The following is a 10246-nucleotide window of genomic DNA, read 5'->3' as shown; positions in this document are numbered from 1 at the left end:
GGGTAGGGAAGTGGGGGGCGCTATGGGGGACTTTTGGGATAGCATTGGAAATGTAATTGAGGAAAATATGTAATAAAAATATTAAAAATCAAAAAAAAAGCAACCATAAAATTGATTTTTTTTTTTGGTTTTTCGGAGAATTTTCAAAAGAAACACAAATGTCTAGTAAATATTTTAAAATATTTTGACATGATTTATTTGTCAGAGAAATTCATGTTAAAACTGCCCTGAGATTTATTCCAGCCCCATTCAGAATGGCTATCCTCAAAAAATCGAATGATATCAAATACTAGTACAGACACAGGAAAGAGGAAAAGTTGTTCATAGTTGAGGACTGTGTGAACTGATACAGGTACTGTGGAAATCAGTGTTAGATTTTCCACCAAAGAATAGAAACAGAACTATCAAATGCAATAGCTACATCACTCTTAAGCTTATATCCAAAAGATATCTATATCCTAAAACAGAATTATCCATGTTAACTGATGCTCTATTTACAATAACAGGTGAAGGAATCAGTATAGATAACTGTTAAAATGGATAATTAAAATGTGGTACATGGAATTTTTTTCAGCTTTAAAGAAAAAAATAAAATTAACAGATAAATGAATGTAACTGGGAATACATTACACAAAATGATATAACAAGTACCCTAAAAAGCAAATTCCACCTCTTCCCCTTTATCTACATCCTCACCAGCATGTGCTGTCACTTGAGTTTTTATCATAGCCATTCTTATTGGTGTAAGGTGAAATCTCAGTGTTCCTTTGACTTGTACCTGATGACTAAGGATGTTGAACATTCCGTAAGTGCTTCTGAGCCATTTGAGATTCCTCTGTTGAGAATTCTGTTTAGCTCTGTACCCCATTTTTATAGGAATATTTGGGGTTTTTTGGAGTCTAACTTCCTAGATTTCATTTGTATCTGAATAATTGCACTCACCAAACTACCTCTTTTTCTATCTATAAATCTTTATCTATCTATTTGTCTGTATGTTTGCCTTTGTGGCTTAAGTAACATTTTCAACATATTAGTCAAACTGAAAACTTGATTAAGTCTGATTTATCTAATGCATTGGTTATCTAATTTATCTGTTAATTTTTTTTACCTTTATACCAAAATCATTTAAAAGGAAACTCAAATTTAGCTTGTGTCCTATAATTATGAAAATCTATGAAAGGAAGAATGGGGTCTAGTTACTCAAGACAGCATGTCTCTCAAAAGCAAAATACCTAAGTTAAAATGGTAGAATATTCCAGGCACTTATCTAAGCTATTATATTGAATTATGTTCAGCTAATTTTTTAAAAAGGTTATATACCAGTCTCAGACCTAAATGAATAATGTCATATTAACCCAATGCCAATAACCCCATACAATGCTATCACATTAGGAATGTGAGTCAAGATAAAGAGAGTCTACTTGAAAACACATAGCTATTGTATTTTTGTTTGGTTGTTTTGTTTTGTTTTGTTTTGGAAGTGGTAGGACAGGAATGAAAATAACAAATAATGCTTATGCCAGAAAACAGCTTCTCTGTTGACTTAAAATAAACAAATATATATGATAAAGTTACAGTATAAAAACAGAATCCTAAATTTCAACAATACTGTAAGCTAACTATATAACTAGACCTTGGTAACATTTCCACATATATATCCCAAATATTTAAACAGTCCTACAAGAAAGAAAAGATAGATTTTTGTCTTTTCTAAATAAACCATAATAGCTTGAGATTATAATCCATGGAATAAAGATAATGCTTGTATATACTCATTAATGCTGTAAGAAGACCTCAAAAAGTGTCCTGCTCAAACACTCCTCCATTGCTGATGGGAGTACAAACTTGTACAACCACTCTGATATTCAATTTTGAAGTTTCTGAGCAAAGTGGGAATAGTTCTACCCTAAGACATGGTTATGTCACTCTTCAAAATGGTGCTCCACCATTCCACAAGGACACTTGCTCGACTACATTCATAGTAGCTTTGTTCATAATAGCCAGAAACTACAAACAACCCAGTTGTCCCTCAACTGAAGAATGGATTAAGAGAATGTGATACATCTACACCATAGCATGCTGTACATCTATTAAAAAACAAAGATATCATGAAATCCACGAGCATAGGGACAGAACTTGAGAGTATCATCTTGAGTGAAGTAAACCAAAGCCAGAAAGACATGGTGTGGTATGCAGTCACTTATAATTGGACATTAACCATAAGTACAGTATACCCATGCTACAATCCATAGACTCAAAGAAACTAAATAACAAGGAGTGTTCAAGGGAGGATACTTGAATCTCATTCAGAGGGGGAAGTAAAATAGTCACTGCAGGTGGATGGATGGAGGTAAATGGGTGAAAGAGGGGATGGGGAGGGGATGAGAGGTGGAGATCAGGTGACAGGAAAGCAGGGGATAGAGGGCTAGGAGAAAGAATGGAAATTGGTGGGGTGGATCAAGAGACCTGGTATTAGAGTGGCTCCAGGGAGTCTATGAGGGTGACTCTATCTCAGACTCCTAGCAGTGGGAGATACTGAGACTGAAGTGGCCACCTCCTATAGCCAGACAGGACTCCCAGTGGAGGGATAAGAACAAAGTCAACTAACCTGTACCCTTGGGACCTATAAATATATTATATGTGTGTGTGTGTGTGTGTGTGTGTGTGTGTGTGTGTGTGTGTGTGTGTGTGCCAGAAATGCAGAGCTTGGTCTCCATGTGGGTCTCCCCACCACTGGAGTGGGGGATTATCCTGACTGTTGCCTTCCTATGGATCCTGTCCCCCTAACTGGGCTGCTTTGTCTGCCATCAGTGGGAGAGGACAAGCCTAGTCCTACAGTAACTTAATGTGACATGGTGGGGTGGTACCCATAGGGGATCTCCCCTTTCTCAGAGGAGAAGGGGTGAAGGAGAATGGAGAAGGGGCTGTGTGAGAGGAGACTGAAAGGAGGGGGCTGCAATCATGATATAAAGTGAATAAACTAAATAAACGGAAAAAAAAAAACATGAGATGAATTTGGCATTTCCACTTACCCATGAAAAAGTCCCCTGCTTACTGTATACAAGGTATATAAAGCAGGATAACATTGGGAGATGAAACAATTACACATTAACACGAGAGATAAATGTGAGATACATATGCCATGTGGCTACCATTATTACTATAAGTGTACTCTCCATGTGCTTTGAAAATTAGACTCTTCTTAAAGCTAAGGTCCTGTTTATGAGGTGGTGGTGCTGGGGAAACAGACATCACACTTATTTAAAAGTCAGGTTTCTTTAAGCAAACAATATCGTGATGATATGAGTTCTAAAATAAGCATTTGACATGATCAAATTAGATATGTGAAGTTTTTACAAACACTGTGTTCACTTCAGTTTATTTGTAGGAGAAAAGAAACTCCAGTTTCCTCATGTTTCCCATACTCATTATTACCTCAGAGCCAGTAACTAACTGCCAATGACCTTCAGCACCTGAGTCATTTCTACTTATGCACATACAAGCTGAACTCTGGGTACCACATCTGTCTATAGTCAAGATTTTACAATTTCTCTCTCAAAGATGTTAAATTTCTCTCTCAAATTCACTCAATTGTGTATGGGTTGATTTCTTATGAATGCTTGCTAAACTATTAAAATGTTTTATATAAAACACTTTCACTTATTATTTTATGTATCATTTTCAAAGTGATATAAGTCATTGCATACAGAATACATACACATATAAATATACTACAAATTAGACTGTGGTAAATATATTCTTTATTTTCACACCCCTCCTACTTCTTTGTATTTTCAATTTTCTTTACAAAAAATGTATTCCTTTAAAATTTCATAGATATATACAAAGCATCTTAATTATATTCGTCCTCTTTCCCTCCAACTTCACCTGGCTCCCATCCCTTCGAACTTCAAGTCCTTCTTTTGAATTGTTGTCTTATTGTTCAAACCATTGGGTCCAGTCAGTGTTGTTCTTCTGTGTATAGCTATGGGATTATTTGGTTTGTCCGATATGGAAGCACTACCTTTCTTGTCCTATCAGTTATTGGTGGCCAATAGTTCCTCAAACAGGCATGATGGGATTCAGGAGGTACTCCCAACTCTATGCCAAAATGTGTATTTGGTTGTTTGATTAACAGATTGATGGATTGATCAATTGATTTTTTTTAAGACAGGGTCTCATTATGTAGCTGTGGCTGTCATGGATTTCACTATGTATGTAGACCAGGTTGGCCTGGAACTCACAGAGATCAACCTGACTCTGCCTCTCAAGTGATAAGGTTAAAGAGTTGTGTCACTAAAACTGTCTACTCTTTGTTGGAATTTTTAACTGGCTTGATTTAGTAAAGGAAGCCATATATCTTTACACCTTCTTAATCTGTTCCTTGCCTTCATGATTCCTGTGTTCATGATGTAGGATTTCCCAGAAAGATTCTCCAATTAGACAGATTTATTTCTTTTTTGTTTTCTGGTTTTGAGGACATAAAAACATGTTTCCAAGGAATCCTCCAAGATTTCCTCTGTTTTTCCAAGTTGACATCTGCAATTTCATGTATGTATCAAGTGGAAATTTTATGTTTAAGATTCTAGAAAAATGATGAGACAATATATATTAAGTGGCTCAAAGAAAAATGAAATCCATGAATAAGGTTAATGAATATATTACTTGGCTAGATTATATATTTTATAATAAATAAAAATGTACATATGAATGAATGTATACATATATAATACACACCCACACATATTACCTTGACTTTTTTTCACAACTTGTCTTCACTATTCACTGTTATTAATTCTCCCTATGGCTTTATTTTTTTTATATATCCAATAGAAATGCCTTCATGTTGTTAACTTTCTATGTAGCTCAAGAACTATGACATTTCTTTTAGGACAGTATACTGTCACTCCTGACTAAAACATTATGATTTTTAATGAAGTTGGGGAAAACACACTCTTGATCATAATCCAAGAATGAAACAATTTTTTCCATGGCAAAAGACATGCTATTATTGCCACATGAACCTACACATGCCCTGATAGGTTGGTATCAGGTGTTAGCCCTCATTTTCCATAATATGCTCTGACACTGTATTTTTCCCTCACTAATGTACAGAGGCTTTTGGACAATCTTCATTATATTAGGTGCTGCTTCTTGTCTGTCAGGGGGATTTCTGAATATCAGAATATTCAGAATATCAAAATATCAGAGCATATTATGGAAATGATATTATGTGACATAGTGATTGACTTTCAGTTTCTCAAATTTATTAGTACTTTATCACATTCAAGTCTCCCCCAACCCTATGCATTTTCATGTATCTATCATGTACTTTTAGAGGAGAAAAAAATAGCAGTCACCATATTTCAAAATGCATATAAATTGTTAAATGTGGTTTTTTTTTCTTTTTTTTTTTTCTTTTGGTTTTGAGACAGTGTTTTTCTGTGTAGCTCTGGATGTCCTGGAACTCACTCTGTAGACCAGGCTAGCCTTGAACTCAGTAATCCACCTGCCTCTGCGTCCCAAGTGCTGGGATTAAAGGCATGTGCCACCATCACCCAGGAAATGTGATCTTTCTATAATACAACCAAGAGCAAATTTTCCATATGTATAATAAGAAACAAATTGCTTATGAAAAAATTTACATTTAAAAAATATACTTCACTAACCATGACTAATTTAGTCAGGATTTCTTTCTTATCAGTTCAGTTTATCTTCATGTAAAGATTTTATAGAAAAATACACTTATACACATGACTTTGTAGTTATAGTTTATGTCCAGAAAGTGAAGCAACAACTTACCTGATATCATCAGGAAGCCACCTCCAACTTTATAACACCCAGCACTGGCAAAGGGCACTCCATACACCAACAGAAATCCCCCTGACAGACCAGAAGCAGCACCTAATATAATGAAGATTGTCCAAAAGCCTCTGTACACTAGTGAGGGGAAAAAATACAGTGTCAGAGCATATTATGGAAAATGAGGGCTAACACCTGATACCAACCTATCATTAATACAAGCACTGAGTTTGTTTTAATTTCTAGTACAATAGTTAATCATAATTTGTCACCTAGCATTTCCTACTTATCTTTACAAACACAACTCAGATGATCTTTTTCATTAGTTATCATTTAGTACTACTATACTTTAGGTTACAGACACCCTGTTGGATCATTGCTTCACCTATCTTACAAAACTCCTATCATAATTGCCTCTTTTATGTACCAGCAATTCAAGATAATTTTTAGTATTTTCCACTGTCAACAGAGTTTCCTGGACCATAGTATAACTCAAAAGATATATACTACATTGAGTCATATGCATCCATTCAGCTTTAGTTCTAAAAATATAAGTGTGGGGTTTTCCTTTCTGTACCATGTTTCAAGATCTAAAGTCTCAGAGTACAACCATTCTATAAGACTCATAACAAAAAGCAAGATGTCAAATTGAATGGATAAAATCCAACATTTCTGACTCATCATTTGAACAAACCTTATACCTCTCCCCCTCCAAAGAAATTGTTACTAGAATCTATTAATGTCTGTTTAAAGGCAATTTGTGACATTATTTCTAACAACTCAATCTCCTGCTGAAGTGTATTGTTCTCTCTCTTCCTCTAGACTTTCTGAGTGACTGAGTTCCTATGCAAGAGGAATGTGTGAACACTTTAAATTATCATCACAAATATTTTATTTAAGTACAACCTAAAAGTAAAAATAAATGTATATGATAAAATTCCCATAAAATTCCAAAACAATTATTTACTAAACATAAATGCAATACACATGAATCCAATAGCCAACATCAAATTAAATGAAGAAAAATTTAAAGCAATTCCACTAAAATTAGGGACAAGACTCTCTTCATATCAATTAAATAAAATACTTGAAGTTCTTGCTAGATCAACAAGAAAACTCAAGGAGATCAAGGAGATAAAGTTTAGAAAGGAAAAAGTCAAAGTATCTCTATTTGTGGATGATAGGATAGTATACACAATGACCCCCAAAATTCTACCAAAAAACTCCTACACCCGAGGAACTTATCAAAAGATAGAAAGATTTCCCATGCTCATGAATCAGTAGGATTAACATAGTTTAGCAAGAATGGTCATCATACCAAAAGCAATTTACAGATTCAAGGCAATTCCCATAAAATTCTAAAACAATTATTTACAGACGTTGACAGAATAATTCTCAAATTCATATGGAAAAACAGCTAAAAAATCTTGAACAATAAAAGAACTTCTCAAGGTATCACCATTTCTTACCTCAAGCTGTACTACAGAGTAATAATAATAAGGAGGAGGAGGAGGAGGAGGAGGAGGAAGAAGAAGAAGAAGAAGAAGAAGAAGAAGAAGAAGAAGAAGAAGAAGAAGAAGAAGAAGAAGAAGAAGAAGAAGAAGAAGAAGAACTCTGTCATATTGGCATAGGATCAGACTGGTTGATCAGTGGAATTGAGTCAAAGACCCTGAAATAAATCCACACACCTATGGACACTTGATTTCTGACAAAGAAGACAAGACCATACAATGGAAAAAGAAAGCATCTTCAACAAATGGTGCTGGTAGAACCGAACAGAAGGTGGGGAATATCCTTGAACTCATTGGTACAGGAGAAAACTTCCTGAACAGAACATAAATGGCTTAGGCTCTAAGATCAGCAATTAATAAATGGCACCTCATAAAATAGAAATTTTCTGTAAAGCAAAAGACACTATTAATAGGACAAAATGGCAGCCTACAGATTGGGAAAGGATCTTCACCAAACCTACATTTGTCAGAAGGCTAATATCCAAAATTTATAAAGAAATAAAGAAGTTAGACACCAACAACCCAAATAACCCAAATAAAAAATGGGGTTCAGAGAGACACAAAGAATTCTCAACAGAGGAATCTCAAATAGCCAAGAAACACTTAAAGAAATGTTCAAAGTCTTTATCCATCAGGGGAATGCAAATCAAAATGACTCTGAGATTTTTATCTTATACCTGTCAGAATGGATAAGATCAAAAACTCAAGTGATAGACATGTTGGTGAAGATGTGGAGAAAGAGGAACACCATTGCTGGTGGGAGTGCAAAATTGTACAATCCCTCTGGAAATAAACTTGGCACTTTTTCAGAAAACTGGGAATACTTCTACTTCAAGACTAAGCTATACTACTTCTGGGAAAATACCCCAAAACTGATTCACTATACCACAGGGACACTTGCTCATCTATGTTCATAGCAGTTTATTTGTAATAGCCAGAAACTGGAAACAACCTGGATTTCATTCAATTGAAGCATGAGTAAAGAAAATGTAATACATCTACACAACAGAATACTATTCAGCATTAAAAACAAGGACATCAGGAATTTTGTAGTTTGCAGATAGCTGAAACTTGAGAATATCATCCTGAGTGAGGCAACCTAGACCCAAAAGTACATGCATGGTATATACTAAATTATAATTGGATATTATCCAGAAAACATAGGCTACCTATGCTATACTCCATAGACTCAAAGAAGCTAAACAAGAAGGAAGGCTGAAAGGAGGATGTTTGAATTTTACTTAGAAGTGGGAATAATATTGTTTAAGATACAGGTGGAAGGAAACTGGGCGGGCAAAGGGATGGTAGAGAAATGGGGGGTGGTGTTCCCGGTCAGGTGTGGGGAGAGACAGGAGAGGTGTCCATATGGCCATGAAAATTAATGGAAATCTGTAGCTGGTGAGTGTCAAGGGGAGGGGATCATCTCAAGGATGCTCTGGAGACCTGGGACATGAGAGGCTCCCAAGACTCAATGAGAATGACTTTAGCTGAGATGCACAGATAAATGGGGATATGGAATCTGAATGGGCTACCTCCTATAGCCAGGCAGGAACCACATTTGTGCTATAGGAACACAAACCCAGCCACAAAGCTTTCAACAAAATTTATCCTACCTCCAAAGCACTCTGTTATGCTTGCAGACTCAGGAGTCTGTTATGCTTGCAGACTCAGGAGTCTAACATGAAAGGAGCCTCCACTCAGAGACTGCATCAAGGAGTTGACTCAGATAGATGAAGATAGCCATGAACAAACATTGGATGGAACTTGGGAACCTTTACAGAAAAGGTGGGAAAAAGATTCAAAGAACTGAATGGGATAGGAACTCCACAGGTAGACCAACAGAATTAACTAACCTGGACCCTTGGAGTCTCTCAGATACTGAACCACCAACCAAAGAATATATATGAGCTGAACCTAAGATTATATATATATATATATATATATATATATATATATATATATATATATATATGAATGATTATATATATCAGATATTCTATATATATATGTGATTATATATATATATATCTATATATATATATCAGATATTCACCTTGGTCTTGTGGGCCTCAAAAAAAGTAAAGTAGGACTATCTGTTGTGTTTATAAAAAGATACAGAGGGAGGATATGTTCTATGAAGGTGTGGTGAAGTATGGGGGAAGGGGGTACCTCAGCAAGCCGAGTTCAAGGCATCCCTTCCCCCTGAGGAACCAGCCACATGAAAATATAGTGTAGAATAGTTTATTAAGGACATGGGGAGGGAAGTTATGAGGGTAGTAGAGCTAGAGAAAAGGAGAGAGAGAGAGAGAGAGAGAGAGAAGAGAAGTAGAGTAAAAGAGGGGAAGAGGTCGGTCAGGAGCATGTGAAAAGAGTGGGGAAGGGAATGGAGAGAGAAGGGGAATGGATAGCAAGAATAAGAGAAAGCAAGAGAGCAAGAGAGGAGTAAGAGAGCAAGGAGAGGCCCTTTTATTAGGCCTACCTGGATTTTTCCAGGTAACTGTGGGGCAGAGCGTATACAGAATGCTAACATTCCCTCATTTTGGTTTAATTTAAAAAAGAAAAAAAATAAAGAGGTGATGGTTGAGCAAGAATAGGGTCATTGTGATCTCTGACTACTTCCTGCTGGCATTGGTGTGATATGTCTCTAGGAAACCTAAAAAAATGGGTATAGGGATGTTTGTCCAGTGTTAGGAGAATTGGCTGTTTCCTTGATATCCAGGGTCTGTGGAAACATCTGAGGATAGGTCAGAAGGAACAGGTCCAATAGAAGCATCTGTGTCTGTGAGAGAAGAATGAAGCATCTGTAAGTCACTTCTCTGGAACTGTCCTAGATATAGTAAGCAACTGCACTTGACAAGATGCTGAAATACACACAGAGAGAGAGAGAGAGAGAGAGAGAGAGAGAGAGAGAGAGAGAGAGAGAGAGAGAGAGA

The sequence above is a fragment of the Mus caroli genome, chromosome X, assembly GCF_900094665.2.
Source record: "Mus caroli chromosome X, CAROLI_EIJ_v1.1, whole genome shotgun sequence".
In the NCBI taxonomy this organism is placed as follows: Eukaryota; Metazoa; Chordata; class Mammalia; order Rodentia; family Muridae; genus Mus; species Mus caroli.
The sequence above is the reverse complement of the archived record's forward strand: the minus strand, read 5'-3'. Positions refer to the sequence as shown.